At 51.9% G+C, this 18,153-nt stretch overlaps 1 protein-coding gene across 3 annotated transcripts in view; it reads left to right on the top strand.

The window, feature by feature from the left end:
• The first annotated feature begins 900 nt into the window (after positions 1 to 900).
• NOS1 (nitric oxide synthase 1) overlaps positions 901 to 18,153 on the top strand; it is an 87,405-nt gene continuing 70,152 nt past the window's right edge. The window contains exon 1 of one of the 3 annotated variants that reach the window (XM_077187580.1): positions 901 to 1,016. The gene's annotated coding sequence lies outside the window, so the exon portion shown is untranslated. Of the gene's footprint in view, positions 1,017 to 16,957; positions 17,120 to 17,926; positions 18,093 to 18,153 lie in introns of those variants that run through there. The other 2 variants (XM_077187579.1, XM_077187578.1) reach the window with 2 other exon arrangements.

Here is an 18,153-nt window from a genome sequence, read left to right as displayed (position 1 = left end):
GATTTAATCTCCAAGGACTCTTTTAATTAATGCAGCAGCCCTTGGATGCCTCCTCATTGTCCAGGCATGCCTGACTTTGCAGCACACAGGGGCTGAGGTTGTTCTGAGGAGCCTGGATGTGCCTTTCTGCTCTCCCTCCCTTTGGAGCTGAGAAAAAAAAAATCAATGGAAAACCCTTCCAAAGGCCCGGAGAGCTCCGTTATCTCCAATCAACCTCAAACAAAACCCCACTGCACGTCAAGGACAGCAGCTCCTTGCCTGGTTAAAAATTCAGCTTTGCCTTACAGATGGATAAAATTCCTTTGGTTTAGGGCAGAAAGAGCCGTGCTGTGGGGTGGAAATGCCATTTCCCCACTCTGCAACTTTGGGAAATGCATTTTGGGGAAGGGAAGGGAAGGTCCTGATCCCCCGTGGCCCTGAGGGGCTGCTGGGCTCTTCCTGCCTTTCCCATGAGTTGGATGTTTGGAATTCAAGCCCGGAGCTTCTCCCATCCTCCCTCCCAACCCCACCCGGCGGGACACAGCCCCCCCTGAGCACCCAAAAATCAGCTCCGAACTGTGCTTAGGCAGGCGTGCAGCAGCTTCCAGCCGGGAGAGATTAAAAGTTACTGAATAACCCAACTCCTCCGCCAGCCCCGCTGTGCCAGGTGCCCGGGGGGCATTCCCGTCATCCCAAAACCACCGGCAGCGATTTCCCCCGGCCCGCAGGGGATGCACTGGATGAGCACGGTGGGTCCCGGGCAGAGCAGGCGAGGGGCAGAGGCCACAGCCGAGGGGCGATGCCACCGTGGCAAAGGCGGCGGGCACGGCTCACGCAGCCCTCCCGCAGCTCCAGCGCCGCCTGAGCCCTTTTCCTGCCGCTGCCCAGCGCCTCCTTCCCTGGCTCCGGCCGGCCCCTGCCTCTGGACGAGCCATGGCCTCGGTGTGCGCCTTTTGCTCGCTGGGAGCCCGGGGCTGCGGCGGGGGCGAGCGGGGGGCGCTGCCCGGGGGCCTCTCCGCGCCTCCCTCCGGACCCAAGTAAGGCTGGGGACCAAGGGGACCCTGCGGGGAGGTGGCTCGGGGTGGCTCCCAATGTCCCAGCGGGAGTCGTGGTGTTTTCCAGGAGTGTTCTGCTCGGGACGGCACCGGGGGGGATTTGTTGGGATTCCTGCTGGGAAGCATCACGGGGGGATCGTTCCCGATCTCCCGGCTCTGTTTGTTCCTCGCCTCGGACACACCTTTGGTGGGGTGGGCTGGGGATGGTGCCAGCACCCGGAGCAGGTCGGCAGTGCCATCCTGGCTGGGGGCTCTGCGGGACCCCTTTTAGGATCGTGACAGCCCTAAAAACCCCTCCCAGGTGCGCCTTTCTCCACCTGGGCACCTCCAGCTTCTCCTCCGGGCATGGGCTGGCAGGGCCGTGCTCTGCCCTGGGCACAGCACGGCAGATTTGGGGCACCTGCGGAGGTGTGGGGAAGGGGAAGGAAAAGCACCCGAAGAAGAAGGAAAGGGAAGGGAAGGATCTCCTGCGGGGAGGCGTGCGCTCCTTCCTCCAGCGCCGAGCTCATCCTGCAAACTGCGTCGGCACCGCAGCTGCTCCGGCTTCCTGGGAAGTCCTATTGATGCCAAAGCAATCCTGGAGAGGGAGGGGGGATGACTAAAGTTATCCGCGGCCGTGTGCGCCTGCAGATGCGGGGTCCTTCCCCCCCTTCCCGCTGTTTTTTTGGGGAGGGGTTCCGAGGCTGTGATCAAAAGCTGGAGCTGGCGTCCATCTGCTTCTGACAACCTGAGCGCTCGCTGGCAGCTTCTGCATTCAGAGCCTTGAATTCCTCAATAATTAGGAGTTTTTTCGAAAAAAAAATTCTCCATCTGGGCTTTTTCATGATGGGAATGAAAAGCCAAGGTGGGTGTGGGAGGGGGGCAGGTGGATTTTCAGCCTTAGCAACCCAAATCTTGAAATATTACATCAGCACCGAAGAGGTGTAATTAAGTAGGAAACAAATGAGCCCAGCTAATCTGTTTTGCTTGTTTGAGCTTAGCGGAGTGCAGAAAACAAACAGAGGCTGAATGATGAATGAGACTTCTTTTTTATTTATTTTTTTAAAGGGTTTTTCTTTCCCCGAGCCCCGAGGGGGGGTTGGGATGCGGGTCAGGAAACGCGGCCGCTCTCCCCGGGGTCACCCGGCCGGGGCTCTGCGCCGCCGCTCGCCCGCTCCCCGCTTCCATTGCCCGCTCTGCCTCCCTTGGACGCCTTCCCGGAGGGATGGGGATGGATCTCCGAGCTGCTCTTCCCCGTGCCCGCGATGCCATCAAAGCCCTGGCCCCGCGGGTGGCAGCCAGTGCCCTTTAAGGTGGCACTGCCACCTCAGTCTCCCCCCTCTGCAGCTCCTCGGGGCACGGGGGCACGGCTGGGGGCTGCGCTTTCTGCAGGAATTGTTGCTTTTGGGGCACCTTTGGGTGCCAGGAGCGAGGAAAAGCTTCATGGGGACCCCACAGGCTCCGCCGCACCCTCCCCGTTTCCCTGTCCCCGGCCACCCCACAGAGGACAGGGGGACACGGCCCTGGCTGTGCGGCTCTCACAGCTCTTTAAAGAGCCCAGAGGGCTCCAGCAGCTTGGATGTGTCCCTGCGTGTCCCCCCGGCCGTGTGGCAGCTCCGTGCTCCCTGTGCCGCTCCCCGGGAGGGCTCGGGGGGCTGGGGCCGCTTTGGGGCCGCTTTGGGGCCGCTTTGGGGCCGCTTTGGGGCTTTGGGATGGTTTTCCCCCCGCTGGCGGCAGTGACACGAGGTGCCAGGAGCAGATGGCAGCCATCGGCCGGGCTGGCTCTCAGATCCCTGTGGCTCCTGGCACCGTGCTGGGCAGCGGCTCCTCGTAACCCTCTCGCTGCCACGCTGCTCTCTGGGGAAAAACTGGGGGGTTTTGGGGTCTCTCCGTTGAGTGTTTTGCATTTGAGCCCCGGGCCCAGCCCAGAGGGGTTTCTGGTTGCTGTTCCTGGTGTGAAGCCCCGGGCTGGGGATGGAGGGGAGGAACTTTGTGGGTCTGGAGCGGTGCCCGTCAGTCAGTGGTGACAATGACCCTGTTCCCCCACCCCCCTCCTGCCAAACCTTGCAGAAATGGATTTTAAAGCAGGAGAAAGGAGCAGCTTTTTGGGCTCCCAGAGGGCAGGGGGCTGTGCCATGGGCTCGGCGGGGTGGGACAGGGGGGCTGTCACTGTCAGCATGTGGGGTCACCCTGGAATGGGGAGCCTGAGGTCCCTCCTGACACCAGACTGCCCCAAAATCACACGGCAGAGGTGATGCTCCCAAAATGGGGGAACCCCAAAACATGGCACGGCTGTGGTGCTTCCAAAATGGGGGAGCCCCAAACCCTGTATGGCAGAGGAATTGTTCCCAAAATGAGGGAACCCCAAAACCTTACACATCAGAGGAGATGCTCCCAAAATGGGAGAGCCCTAAACTTTGCATGGCAGTGATGTTCCCAAAAGGGGGGAACCCCCAAACCTGGCATGGTAGAGGTGATGCTCCCAAATGGGAGAGCCCCAAACCCTGCATGGCAGAGGAGATGCTCCCAAAATGAGAGAACTCCAAAACCTTGCATGGCACAGGAGGTGCTCCCAAAATTGGGGAGCTCCAAAACCTTGCATGGCAGTGATGCTCCCAAAATGGGGGAACCCCAAAACCTGGCACGGTAGAAGTGATGCTCCCAAAATGTGGGAACCCCAAAACCTGGCACGGCAGTGATGTTCCCAGAATGGGGGAGACCCAAACCCTGCATGGTAGAGGAGATGTTCCCAAAATGGGAGAACCCCAAACCCTGGCACGGCAGTGATGTTCCCAAAATGGGAGAACCCCAAACCCTGGCACGGCAGTGATGCTCCCAAAACGGGAGAGCCCCAAACCCTGGCACTGCAGTGATGCTCCCGCATTGCCCATCCCGCTCAGCACCCCCAAAACACCCCTGGCTCTTCCTGGGCTCCCACTCTCTTGGTGCTGCCCCTCGAAGTCTCCTCGATGGGGCCGAGCCCCACCGGGAGCCCCCCACACCTCGGGCTCTCCCCTTGCCCCCCCTGCCCTCCCTCTCTCCCTCCCCCGGCGGGGCCGGGAAATTGGGAAGCGGCCAAAATGAGCCAAGTTTTCCCCTTCCCTCCTGGGTGACAATTTCCAGCCCGCGGGAGCTCTGTGGCCAGCAGCCAGCTCCCGAATCCACAGCCCCGAGGGGAGCAGCAGCCCCTGCCTCCCGCCAGAACCCGCACCAGCACTCCTCTTGTTGTTGTTATTATTATAATGATTATTACATTTCTTTTAAATTCTGTTTCTCCTCGGCGAGGGGAGGGCTGGAGCGGTTTATTGGCTGTGCCTGCCTGGTTTCGGCAGCGCTGCTGCTCTCTCCGAGTAATCAGAGCCGTTCTGGAAGAGAGAATTGAGCAACTCGGTAGCGGGCGGTGTCCTCCTCGCCGAGCGAGGCTGTTTATCCTCCTCGTTTGGGTTTCAGACGAATAAATTTGCCAGACAACAATGATATTACCCTCGTCTCAAAGACTTTATCAATTTGCAGTTGTCTCTCCGCTGATAGTTTTTTATTGAGCTGTCTGAGATGATTTCCAAAGAGAGGGCTGCAATTTCAACTATTAAGTAATTTGGGAGAGCAATTAGTGTGAATCTGGAAACTCCCTGTGTTGCTCCTGAATAAATCAACCTCTCTGCGAGAGAGAGCCGTGCTGAAAGAGCCTGGGCTGATTTATGGGAAAGGGGGGTTTGGCCAGGGAAACAGCAAGGAGAGTGTTCCTGGCCTGGAAAACTTCAATGCTTTGGTGGTGCTGTGGTTCAGAGGGTGTTGGGGGTCCTGGGAGCTGGGATTTCCTCTGGGGTGTCCCCTCCTTGCACCCCCAACTCCAAAAGGATTCCCTGCTCAAAGAGGCCCTGGGTTTGTTCCTGCTTTGGCTCTCTTGGGGGAGATGGGGAGGGGTGGAAGGGATGGAGCAAGGAAATGAGGGAGGGCAGAAGAGATCCCAAATCCTCCAGGATTGCCCCAGGATTCCATGGGGCTGGACCCAGCTCCTAACTCCCAGTTTTGAACAGGGACAGGGTTGATGTGGATGAGATACAAGGAAGAGGTTTTTAGGATGAGGCTGGTGAGGTGTGGCTGCTCCATCCCTGGAGTGTCCAGGGCCAGGTTGGACACTGGGGCTTGGAGCAGCCTGGGATGGTAGAAGGTGTCCCTGGCCATGGCAGGGCAGGAATGGGATGGGCTTTATGTCCTTTCCAACCCAAACCATTCCATGATTCCATTCTCTGGTGCCACAGGGCTGTCAAGGCCTGGCCAAAGTGAGCTCTCACAGCCTGAGCTGCTGTTCCTGATCCACAGAGCCCCTCCCCTCTCCTAGGACCAGATCAGGGCCACTGGCCACGATTTCCACCTGCCAAATCCCTGCTGGCAGCTCCCAGTGACTCCCACACCCATGACAGGTGGGATCCTTCAGCAGGATTTGCTCATCCCCTCCTCAGAGCAGCCTGTGCATCCCTGCTGGATGCAGGGTGATGACATTTCCCTTTTTCCCGAGCTCCTCTGGTCCTCAGCATCCCCCAGGGGCAGGAGCAGCTCCTCAGAGCAGTGGGGTGAAGCACAGGGACCATCCCAGCCCTGCTCTCCACTCCAGGGCCATCCCAGGGAAGTTATTTCTGGCTGTGGAGAGCCTCCCCCTCTGCAGGAGAGTTGCTCCTGTTTGGAGCTTTTTCCTGGTGGCTGCTGCTTCCCCCTCGGAATCCCTCCATAATCCACTAAGGGACCTCACATCTCCCTTTCTTGCTCCTTTTTTTTTTTCTTTTTTTTTTTTTTCTGTTCCTAAAACAATTAGCTCGGCTCAAACCCTCTGCAATCCATCAATTAATACAAGCTGCAGCAGTAAATTAAAGGGAAACAGGAACAACTATGCTGGGATTAGGTCACTGAAACTATAAACTTTGGAACAAATCAGATTTCCTTGGGAAGGGAAATGGACAGCAGTGATATGTCAAGCCCTGAGATGAGACAGGCTCGGAGCAACTTCCCAGAGTCTCCTGACTTGGCTGCTGCATGCCAGAACTTCTTCCCCAGGGGAAGTTTTGGGTTTCCAGACCCCGTTGCTGCTGCTGGAAGCTTGGATGGCCAAATAAACAAACAGGGAGAGAGGGGAAGGGGAAAGGCGGGGGGGGGGGAGCTGCAGGGACACTTTGGGTATCAGGACCTGCTCTCCCCTGTGGTTGTTGTGCCCTGCTAAAAGGTGGGATGTGTTCAGTCCTAGTGACATCTCAGAGGTGGGATGTGTTCATTCCCAGTGACATTCTCCCAGTGACATCCCAAAGTTGGGATGTGTTCATTCCCAGTGAATCCCAGAGGTGGGATGTGTTCATTCCCAGTTCTCCCAGTGGCATTCCTGTCCAGAGCAGTGCTGGGGATGGTGCTCAGGGCGAGGCTGGGCACCCACAGCTCTGTGCCAGCTCAGGGAAAAGGGCATAAAAACCCTCCCCAAAGCCAGGCTGAGGGGCACAACAGGGATTCGTGTCCTGAGGGATGAGATCCCTGTCCTGGAGCTGTGGCAGGCCTCAGGCTGCCCCCTGACAGATGGGTCAGTAACCAGAGACTGCCAAGGCTTACCTGCTGCTTTAGGAAGACTGGTAATGTTTACTACAAGGATTAGGTTAAAATCATACCCACAAACTTATGCATATTACAACATCCCTTGCTTGCAGAGTTTAATGAAATTTTCTTTTTCTGCTAAACCTGTCTGATTGAATCTTGCAATCCTCAAAGTTCCAGGATGCCAAGGCATTCTGTTATCCAATCTCCAGACCCAAAGTCCATCATCTGTCTTGTGTCCCAGTATCCCAACATTTCTGAACAGAGGGACAGGGAGACATCACCTGGTTCTGCAGGTGCTGCCCCATCCTGGATGCTGCCAGCCCTCCCTGGCACTGCCCCCCTGGCGAGGCTGGGCCAGCCCTGGGAGCACCGAGGTCAACAATGACCCTGCTTTGAAATGAAAATAAGGATGATACTGTGACTTTTCCTCTGTGTTGGAGGCAGCTGAGGATCCCAGAGGATCCCTCTGTGCTGGAGGGGCTGGAGCAGGGGTGACCGTGCTCACAGGGGTTCTTGGATTGGGGAAGAGACGAGGATCTGACTCCATGCTTCAGAAGGCTGATTTATTATTTTATGATATATATTACATTAAAACTATACTAAAAGAATAGAAGAAAAGGTTTCATCTCAGAAGGCTGGCTAAGAATAGAATAGCAAAGAATGATAACAAAGGTTTGTGACTCAGCTCTCTGTCCGAGCCAGCTGGGCTGTGATTGGCCATTAATTACAAACATCCAACATGGACCAATCCCAGATGCACCTGTTGCATTCCACAGCAGCAGATAATCATTGTTCACATTTTATTCCTGAGGCCTCTCAGCTTCTCAGGAGGAAAAATCCTAAGGAAAGGATTTCCCATAAAAGCTGTCTGAGACAGCAGGGCTGTGCACCCTCCCGGCAGGACAATCCCACCCCCTGTGCTCCCATTAGCTCCAGAAACGCCTCTGGGCCCCAGCTCTTGGCTTCAGGAGATGCTGCAATCTGAATTCCTGAGTATCCGTGAGGGAAACTTTCCCTGCTCTCTGCATCCTCCCTCCCTCCTCTCTTCCCCCAATTTTCACCCCAGGTTTGCCCTCCTGAGGTCCTTCCCCTGGCACCCCGTGGGCACCAAGTGCTGCTGCTGCCCCCAGCCCTTGACCCCTGCACCCCGCAGCTCCGGGCAGAGCCTTGTTAGCGCTGCAGAAGCTCTGCTGGAACAGCGTGGGAGCCGCAGGGCACGGCCCTGAGAAAAACAACCCAGCCCGGCCTTTATTCCCTCCTAATGAGGTGTCTCAGCATCCCCGGCTCCTTCCCAGCATCCAGGTGGGAGCAAACACCGAGCTCCGGGGCTGGGCTGGGAAAAGCAGGGAATAAATTCACATTTTAGCAGAAGTTTGAGTGGTGCAGAAATTCCAGGGGGAAACGGAGTTGCTGCTCCCCCTGGGTGGAATGGGGTTGGTGTCCCCCAAAATCCCGTGGTGGTTCCCCACAAACACAACCTGAACCATTCCTGAGGGGAAGCAGGGTGGGGACACCAGGACAGGCTCTGGAATCCCTGCAGGGAGGGGAATTCGGTGCGACCTTGGAGCTGATAAACCTCAGGGCAACTCTCACGTGAGGGGTGAACTCTGCAGGGCTGAATTTGGTTTTAATTGTAATTAACACCTCCCTCCATCCCAGAGTTACCTACCCCAAAAGTATGACCACCTCTTGCTTTATATTATATAGATATAAAATATACATATACATATATACACATACATATACATATATAAAACCTATGTTTTTATATATAAATATTATATTATATTTTATTATAATAAAACAAAATATTATATAATATATAAAATATATTATATATTTTAAAATATTATATATTAGAATATATAATAAATATTAATATATTTTATTTATCAAAATTTTTATGCTTTATATATTTTGCATTTTAATATATTTTATATATTTATTATATTTATTATATTCATTATATTTTTATTATGTTCTCTTTGTATTTATATATTTATATATTTATTGCAGAAATATAATAATGATGATAATGATGATAATGATGATAATAATAATAATAATAATAATAATAATAATAGCTTGATAATACCCTATGTGTGCTGAGGCAGAATTGGGGGACCAGCTCTTGTTCAGAAATCTCTTTGGATGCATTTTTGTGCTCAGCAGCAATCCTTGATCACACTCACAGTTTTTAATTAGCGTGTGCATTAATTATTTCCTCACCTGACAGTGTGGGCCTCTCAAGGGCAGGGTGGGGAGTGCTTTAGGATAAAGTGGGGATGTGGGGAGGGTCCCTGGACACCCCCAGGGAGTCTCCATGGAGAGCCCCACACAGGGACACTCCAGGGGCAGTGACCCCACAGCTCTGGGCTGTCCTGGGCACTGGGGCTGAGGAAATAATTCCCCTTTTTCCATGAGATTTGGGGTAGGGAGCAGGGCAGGGAAGGAGTGAGGATGAGGAGGGTTAGGATGGAGTAAGGCAGAGTGATGAGAGCCCAGTCCTGGCAAACTAGGTGCAAAAATGTCCTGTTTTAATAAGAATACCCCAATTCCTTTTGATGAAACCTCTCCCTGCTCTGAGGGGAGGAAATCCAGGCAAATCCTGCTCCTGTCTGGAGCCTTTCCCAGGGAACACCTGGAGGGATGGGGCTGCTGAGACCTTCCAGCAGCTGCTGCAGGACAACATTTCCCTGTTCCTGCTGCTCAGACACTTCCAGCAGCTGCTGCAGGACAACATTTCCCTGTTCCTGCTGCTGCAGGACAACATTTCCCTGTTCCTGCTGCTGCTGTAGAACATTTCCCTGTTCCAGCAGCTGCTGTAGAACATTTCCCTGTTCCTGCTGCTTCCTCCTTGCTCAGGACCCAGCACAGAGCCAGGCTGAGCTGCCTGTGCCACCCTCAGCCTGCTGGGGACAGCTCCTGTGTCCCCTCCAGGTGTGACCCAGCGTGGCCATGGGGATCTCCTGGGTTGGCCCCACCAGCCCAGAGTGAAAATTGTGGGAGGAGAGGAAGGAGGGAGGGAGCAGAGAGCAGGAAAACCCAGAGCAGGGGTGGTTTCATGAGCTCTACACCCAATTTATTGCTCTTTAACCCCATTTTCCTGGCTCTTAGTAGGGACAGGGATGGGAAGAGCAGAGACATTTCAGCCTGGGCTGGGCTGTTCTGCTGGCCCCACAAAATTTGGCTTTTTCCTTCACCTTCTCCTCTGGTTTATATTTTCCCACCCTCATGATAAGAGCAGATCCCTGGAATTGTGTTGTAGATTCCAAACAAAAGCTGTGCAGACTCCCAGACTGATGCCAGGAGAAGCTGAAGCAGCTTCCAGGAGCACCTGGATCCTGCTTTGGGAGCAGCAGGCAGGGAATTCCCAGCAGGATTTGGGTAATCCAGGGTGTCCCTGGTGCTTCCAACATCAATATCCCCAGTTCCCACCTCTGGGGAGAATGGGCAGCTTGGGAGGGGCCAAGACAGCAAAGAAAAGTGGGATTTGCAAGTGGGATAAGTCTGGGATAAATCTGGGATAAACCTGGGATAAACCTGAGATAATTCTGGGATAACTCTGGGATAACTCTGGGGTAACTCTGGGGTAATTCTGGGATATTTCTGGGACAGTTCTGGGATAAGTCTGGGGTAAATCTGGAATAACTCTAATAAATCTGGGATAACTGTGGGATAAGTCTGGGATAACTTGGGGGAAACTCTGGGATAACTCTGGAATACCTCTGGGATAAATCTGGATAACTGTGGGATAAATCTGGATAACTGTGGGATAAATCTGGGATAACTGTGGGATTACTCTGGGATAACTCAGATAACTCTGGAATACCTCTGGGATAAATCCAGGATAACTCTGGGATAAGTATGAGATAAGTCTGGAATAACTGTGGGATAAGTCTGGGATAACTCTGGGATAAATCCAGGATAACTCTGGGATAAGTCTGGAATAACTGTGGGATAACTCTGGGGTTACTCTGGGATAACTCAGATAACTCTGGGATAATCTGAGATAAATCTGGAATAAGTCTGGGATAACTGTGGGATAACTCTGGGATAATTTGGGATAAAACTCTGGGATAATTTGGGATAACTGTGGGATAACTCTGGGATAATTTGGGATAAAACTCTGGGATAATTTGGGATAACTGTGGGATAACTCTGGGATAACCTGTTCAAACTTCTGCTGGCAGCACCCCCCCTTCCCACCAACAAATTCTCCACCTTCAGCTCCCCTCAATCTTGCCCTCCCTGTATCCACCTGAATCACGTTTTTCTGTGGCTGTTTGGGGTTTTTTGGGGTTTTTTGGGCAGGGAGGTGGCTGCAGGGAGAGCGGGAGGTTCAGACACTGGCTAATCCTGTTAGGAAGGCAGTGGTTATTGCAGGGCTTCCAGTGGGACCTGCTAAATGAACCATAATTCTGTAATGAGATTTCCTTTTCCCGGCCAGACTAAATGTTCTTGGCCACTGGGAATAGGAGCTCGGGGAGAGGAGGAAAAATAAAGAGAGAGAAAGAAGAAGAGGAGGGGGGAGCCTGGTTCAGGCTGCTCTCTCTGGGCTGCAGGGGAGGTTTGCAGAGCTCTGGTCCTTGTGGCTCATTCCTGCACTCTGGGACAGCAGCTCGGGGCCAGAGGCTGCCCTGGCCTCCCCTGAGAGCAAGAAAAACAACTCTGAGGTGGTGTTAGCATTCCAAAATCTGGAGAAGGCAGGAGAGACTTCTTCAGGGAGCAGCAGGATGCTGGAGAGGGAAGGGGAAGGAGCTGTGAGGGGAAAACAGGCTCTGGAGAGGGGGGGATTTCCTGGTGGGAGAGGGGAATTACACCAGGAGGTGTCCAAAGGGGGTTTATGCTGATTTGCAGCTGCAGCAGGGAGCAGTCAGCACTTCCTGATGTGTGATCATCACCCTGGGCTGGGGCAGCTCTGATCCTGTCCTGCTCCATCCCTGGGACGTTTTTGGCACTGGGTGAAGCCAGGGCAGAGGAGAATGGGCACATTCTGGGGTTCAAGTGAAAACCCCTGGCAAGGACTGGGATCTGCTCAGAGACCATCAGGCCCTTAAATCCCATCCCATTCCACCCCTGCCATGGCAGGGACACCTCCCACTGTCCCAGGCTGCTCCCAGCCCCAATGTCCAGCCTGGCCTTGGGCACTGCCAGGGATCCAGGGGCAGCCCCAGCTGCTCTGGGCACCTGTGCCAGGGCCTGCCCACCCTGCCAGGGAACAATTCCTAATTCCCAATATCCCATCCATCCCTGCCCTCTGGCACTGGGAGCCATTCCCTGGGTCCTGTCCCTCCATCCCTTGTCCCCAGTCCCTCTCCAGCTCTCCTGGAGCCCCTTTAGGCCCTGCAAGGGGCTCTGAGGTGTCCCTGGAGCCTTCTCCTCTCCAGGTGAGCACCCCCAGCTCTCCCAGCCTGGCTCCAGAGCAGAGGGATGGGTGCCCTGAGGACCACAGAGATTCCCACAGGACCATCCAGTGCCACCCCAGCCATGGCAGGGACACCTCCCACTGTCCCAGGCTGCTCCAAGCCCCAATGTCCAGCCTGGCCTTGGACATTCCAGGGATGCAGGGGCAGCCCCAGCTCCAGAGCAGAGGGGCTCCAGCCCTTGGAGCATCTCCATGGCCTCCTCTGGGCTCTCTCCAGCATCTCCAGGTCCCTCCTGAGCTGGCCCAGGGCTGGCTCCATTTGTGTGGCAGTGCCAGCCCAGGTCCCAGCAGTGCCCCACTGCAATCCCAGCTCTGCCATCCCCTCCCTCACTCTCCCTTCTGCCTTCAGGTGTCCCCAAACTCCCCAAATTTCTCTCTTTTCACCCCAGACTGAGAAGCCTCCCTGGGGAGCAGAGTGGGGTTGGGAATGCTCCAGGCAGGGAGAAATCCAGTATTTTTTACGAGTTTTTTCCTTGCTTGATCCTGGTCGTGTTCTGGGTTTGCTGCTTTTCCTCCTGGTCCCTCTTGCTCTGATTTTTTCTGTCTGTGGCAAACAGAAGCCCTTGGTTTGCCAAAGGTTCCTCTGCCTGTGCTGCACCACTGGGGTGAGAGGTTTCCAGAAATTCCTGGTGGTCCTGGAAACCCCTGGGCTCTGTCTCTCATCCAGGTGAGAAAAGAAAAGAAAAATGTTTCAATGTTTTTATTTTTCCCTTTGAAGTTTGGCCCCTGCAAACCCTGGTCCTTTCTGTGCCTTTATTCCCCATTTTTAAATGGGAATTGGGGAGGAATTGGTTCTTTTCCAGCCTTTCATGGGCTGTGCTTTGCTGGTCCAAGGTTGTTTTTCCTGTTTTCTGTGTTTTTAGCCTCCAATCCCTCCCTTGGGCTGCATGGATGGGCACCTCGTGCTCCCAGCTCCCAGCTTTTTCCAGCCCATCAGCTGCTCCTGCTGCAAAACACCCTGGGATGAGGAGGGGAAAATAACAATGCTAAAAATAACATAAAAGAACATAAAATTTAAAAATTTTTAAAAAGAAAAGTAATAAAATTTTAAAAACAGAATAAAATGAAATAAAATGAAACTAAATTAAACTAAATGAAATAAAATAAAATGTAAACAATAAAATTAAATAAATAACATTTAAAAATGGAATGAAATTAAATGAAATCAAATGTAAACAATAAAATAAAATAAATTTTAAAAAATAAAATAAAATAAATTAAATTTTAAAAAATAATTTATTTTATTTTATTGTTTACATTTGATTTCATTTCATTCTATTTTAAAATTTATTTTATTTTTATTTTTAAAAATAAAATAAAATAAATTTTAAAAAATAATTGTAAAAAAATAAAATAAAATAAATTAAATTTTAAAAATAATTGTAAAAAAATTAAATAAAATAAATAAAATTTTAAAATAGAATGAAATGAAATCAAATGTAAACAATAAAATAAAATAAATTTAAAAAATAAAATAAATGAAATGAAATAAAATTTAAAAACTAAAATAAAATAATAACATAAAATAATTGTAAAAAATGAAATAAAATGAAACAAAATGAAACGAAATGAAATGAAATGAAATGAAATAAAATAAAATAAAATAAAATAAAATAAAATAAAATAAAATAAAATAAAATAAAATAAAATAAAATAAAATAAAATACAGTGGTTTAGATGTCAGCTCTCCTTGGTACCCTGAGCACCTCCCCTCCCTCCTGTTCCTGATTTTCCCATAGTAGCCCAGAAAAACTTGTGAGGCTGTGTCTGTCCAGCCTGTCCATCCCCCTGGCCAGGTTTTTCCTAGGACCCAGCCTGGAATCAGCCATTCCAAAGAGCTGGAGGACGTTAAATTGCAAGGAAAGCCTGGAAATCAAAGCAGGCAGGGTTTTCCTGGCCCGGGGAAACAGGATATCCCGGGATTTCACCTCCTCCCACCAGGATATCCCGGGATTTCACCTCCTCCCACCAGGATATCCCGGGATTTCACCTCCTCCCACCACAAACTGGGCAGGATCCAGTTGCCAGTGGTGGGAGCAGGGAGATCTGGGGGTGCCCAGAGTGGGATCATGGATGGTTTGGGATGGAGGGAGTTTAAAGCTCATCCCATCCCACCCACCCTCCACTCTGCTCCCCAGGCAGCTCTCCTGGCCAGGTCGGTGTTTTTGGCTCAAAGCAAAGTGGTTTGGGGGACTGAAAAGTTTAAATACCTTCAAATTCCAGCAGTGTCGATATCCCATTAAAGCAGCGCCAGGAATAAATCCAGATTCCTGACAGAGCATCTGCAAACTTCTCCTCGGTTGGTGGGAAGGCTGAGCAGAGGCTTTTAGTTGGATTTGGGGGAAAAAGGGGGAAAATCTGACAACTTTTCTTGAGTTCTTGTTTGTCTCTGTTTTTTGGGGAGTTGGGCTGGGAGAGCTCCATGGCAGCTGTTTGGAATCAGCCAAACTGGGATGGTTTAGAGGTGAACATCACTCAAGGATGATGATGATGATGAGGACGATGATGATGATGATGACTACTATTATTATTATTATTATTATTATTATTATTATTATTATTATTATTATTATTATTATTATTATTATTATTATTATTATTATTATTATTTTGCTGGGCTGGGATTGATTTGGGAGCTGGGATTTGCCCTCACCTTCTCCTTGCTCTTTGCTGCTCCATCCAGGCTGGAGGAATCTGGGAAATGGAACCATGGGATGGTTTGGGTGGGAAAGGACCTTAAAGCTCATCCCATTCCCATGGCAGGGACCCCTCCCACTGTCCCAGGTGCTCCCAGCCCCAATGTCCAGCCTGGCCTGGGACATTCCAGGGATCCAGGGGCAGCCCCAGCTGCTCTGGGAATTCCATCCCAGGCCCTCCCCACCCTCCCAGGGAACAATTCCATCCCAAAAATCCCACCTAACCCTACTCACTGCTCCCTCCTCCTGGTGGGATGCCCAAATTCCCTATTATATTCCCTGGTACACTTTATATACATTTTATTTTATAATAAAATATACATTTTATTGGAGTGGGTCTGGGGGGAGCAGGGATTTGGAGCCTCTCCCTGCAGGCCAGCACCAGGCACTTTGCTGCTTGGTGGTGGATTATTTTTATCATATTATTTTTTCCCTCCTTGCTCCTCTTTAGAAATGAAGAAGTCGGCAGCAGCTGTTTCTGTGCCTTTGGGTTTGCTTTGTGCTGTTTTTTTTGCAGTGAATGTTGTGCAGATTTGGCTTATCAGGCTCGTCAGGCTGCTCCACTCCTCCCCGGCCCTATTTACCCAGAGCCCCGGCCCTTTCCTGCGTTTGTCACCACCCACCCCAAGGTGCTCCAGCGATAACTTTTCACTCCGGATTAGGGATTTGGGGCTTTTCAAAAGAGTCTTTAACCCACAGCCCTCAGAAATGTGTCACTTCATTGGAAAAGTAAAAAAAAAAAAAAAAAAAAAAAAAAAAAAAAAAAAAAAAAAAAAAGAAAAAAAAACAATTTAAACCACGAAATTTACTGCTTAAGGTTGACACAAGAGTGATTTTTCTGCTTTGTAATTACACCAAGAATTGATCTAAAGGTTCAAAGGTGCCGTTTGGGGGCCTGATCCCGCTGGGAAGGAGCGGGCTGGAAATAGGGGCTCAGATGGCACAAAATCCTGGGAAGCTGCTGGTTTTAGCTGGCTTTAATGATCTCGATTCCGCTGATTCCAGTGGAGTCGTGGAGCTCTGCTGCTGCTGCTGCTGCTGCGAAGCATCTGCCCCCAACCTCCAGCTGCTGGGGAGGGCTCAGCTCAGCCACTTGTGCTTCAGAACAGGGTTTGCATCTGAATAACCCGGGAGTGACTCGAGCCCCTTTCAGGCTGCCGAGAGAGGTTTCAAAGCAGGCCTTTTTCAAATCTAAATTACACCCCGGATTTACAAGGAGTCCTTGAACTTTGGGGTGTTTGTCAGGCCTTCAACGCGTCCTTAAAATGATAATGAGAGGAATTTGGATTTTGATGGGAAGGTGGCAGGGCTTGGGGCTGGAGGAAATGTGACTTTTGAAGGGAAGGGGTTCATATTTTGAAGTAGAATTTAAAAAGAAATGCAAGGGAAGACAGACAGGTCCTTCCCTGCCCTGTAACAGTGATGAAACATGAATTCATCCCCCTGGAATTTCTTGTTTGTGTGCTCCCATAATCTCATTTCTTTGGTGTCTGTATGAAGCTTGAGATAGTTGAATGCCAGGAGCCAAATTCTCTCGGACTAATATCTTTTTATTAGATTTGCTGCGTGCGTGTGTGCCCACGTGTGAGAGAGAGAGATCACTCTTCATCACCCACCTCGTACCGAGGAGGAGGAGAGGAGCTCCCAAGGAATCTTTCCAGCAGCTTTTTCCAACTCTGACCCCCAGGGCGGGGAGGTTTGGGACATAAACGTGGCTTTGGGTGGGGTTTACAGGTGTCTTGTTGGATGCTGGGGTTCGTGCTGGGATATTTCGCGTTGTCACAGCTCTGCCTGGTCCCTTCTGGAGGTGGGGGACAAAGAGTTTTCCCCTAAAATGTCACGGGCAGGGAGGAGCTGGGAGCTGCCCCAGGGATGTTTTAAAAGCGACCTGCCCTGGCCACGAACTCCCAGGTTTTGAGGATTTGATCAAACCCCAGTTTTGCTCCAAACCTGGCTTCGATGAGCCCCAACCTTTGCCCCGTGCAGAGGGGACGATGCCAAGGAATGCCCCCGTCCCGCAGGGGGTGCGTGGGTTCCGAGGGGTCCCTCCCGTGTCATAGCAACCCTGCCCCAGCCCGACAGAGCTCCGGGACTTCCCAGGCTGTGCCGGGGGTCGGGAAAAGGGAAGAGCGAAGAGCGAAGGCTCACTGCCACCTCTAGGCAAAGCCCAGCATCGGCGCTCGCTCTAAACTGGAGCACGGGCAGAGACAATCCTGGGATTTGTCCCAAATCGCCGCAGTGGCAGTGCCAGACCCCGCTCTCAGCTGCTGCGCGTGTGTGCGGGGTGTGCGCGCTCCGCAGCTCCCAAAGCTTTGGTATAAATATAAATGTTCAGCCCTTCCTCCAGCCCGCGGGCTCTAATCCCCTTCCGCACGCATTTCCAGCCGCGGGGAATGAGCAGCCCAGTAAGTCCCGAGCCGCGGATGTTGTGTGTGTGACCCGTGTGTGTGTGACCCGTGTGTGTGTGTGACCTGTGTGTGTGTGTGATCCGTGTGATCCCTGTGTGTGTGTGTGTGTGTGTGACCCGTGTGTGTGTGACCCGTGTGTGTGTGTGACCTGTGTGTGTGTGTGATCCGTGTGATCCCTGTGTGTGTGTGTGTGTGTGTGATCCGTGTGTGTGTGTGTGATCCGTGTGTGTGTGTGTCTGGTGTGTGTGTGATCCATGTGTGTGTGATCCGTGTGTGTGATCCCTGTGTGTGTGTGATCCCTGTGTGTGTGTGATCCGTGTGTGTGATCTCTGTGTGTGTGCGTGACCCGTGTGTGTGTTTGTGTGTGATCCCTGTGTGTGTGTGTTTGTGTGACCCGTGTGTGTGATCCCTGTGTGTGTGTGTGTGTGACCCGTGTGTGTGTGTGTGTGGTGTGTGTGTGTGTGATCCATGTGTGTGTGATCCGTGTGTGTGTGATCCCTGTGTGTGTGTGTGACCCGTGTGTGTGTGTGACCCGTGTGTGTGTGTGATCCATGTGTGTGTGATCCGTGTGTGTGTAATCCCTGTGTGTGTGTGTGATCCGTGTGTGTGTGATCCGTGTGTGTGTGTGTGATCCCTGTGTGTGTGTGTGATCCGTGTGTGTGTGTGATCCATGTGTGTGTGATCCATGTGTGTGTGATCCGTGTGTGTGTGTGTGATCCGTGTGTGTGTGATCCGTGTGTGTGTGTGTGATCCCTGTGTGTGTGTGTGATCCGTGTGTGTGTGTGTGATCCCTGTGTGTGTGATCCATGTGTGTGTGATCCCTGTGTGTGTGTGTGATCCGTGTGTGTGTGATCCGTGCCGAGGCCACGCGTTCCCGAGGATCTCAGGGAGAGCCGAGCATCCTGAGCCGCACATTCCCGGCGGATCCCCCAGCTGGGAGCTCCGGCTCCTCGGCAGCTCCCCAAGAGAGGTGGGTGAGGGACAAGGGCAGCAGCAGAGGGGAAGCAGAGGGAGCGGCGGGTTGGGAAGGA

The sequence above is a fragment of the Agelaius phoeniceus genome, chromosome 18 (assembly GCF_051311805.1).
Source record: "Agelaius phoeniceus isolate bAgePho1 chromosome 18, bAgePho1.hap1, whole genome shotgun sequence".
NCBI classification, from domain to species: domain Eukaryota; kingdom Metazoa; phylum Chordata; class Aves; order Passeriformes; family Icteridae; genus Agelaius; species Agelaius phoeniceus.
Note: the sequence above shows the minus strand (reverse complement) of the source record. Positions and strands in the feature narration are given on the sequence as shown.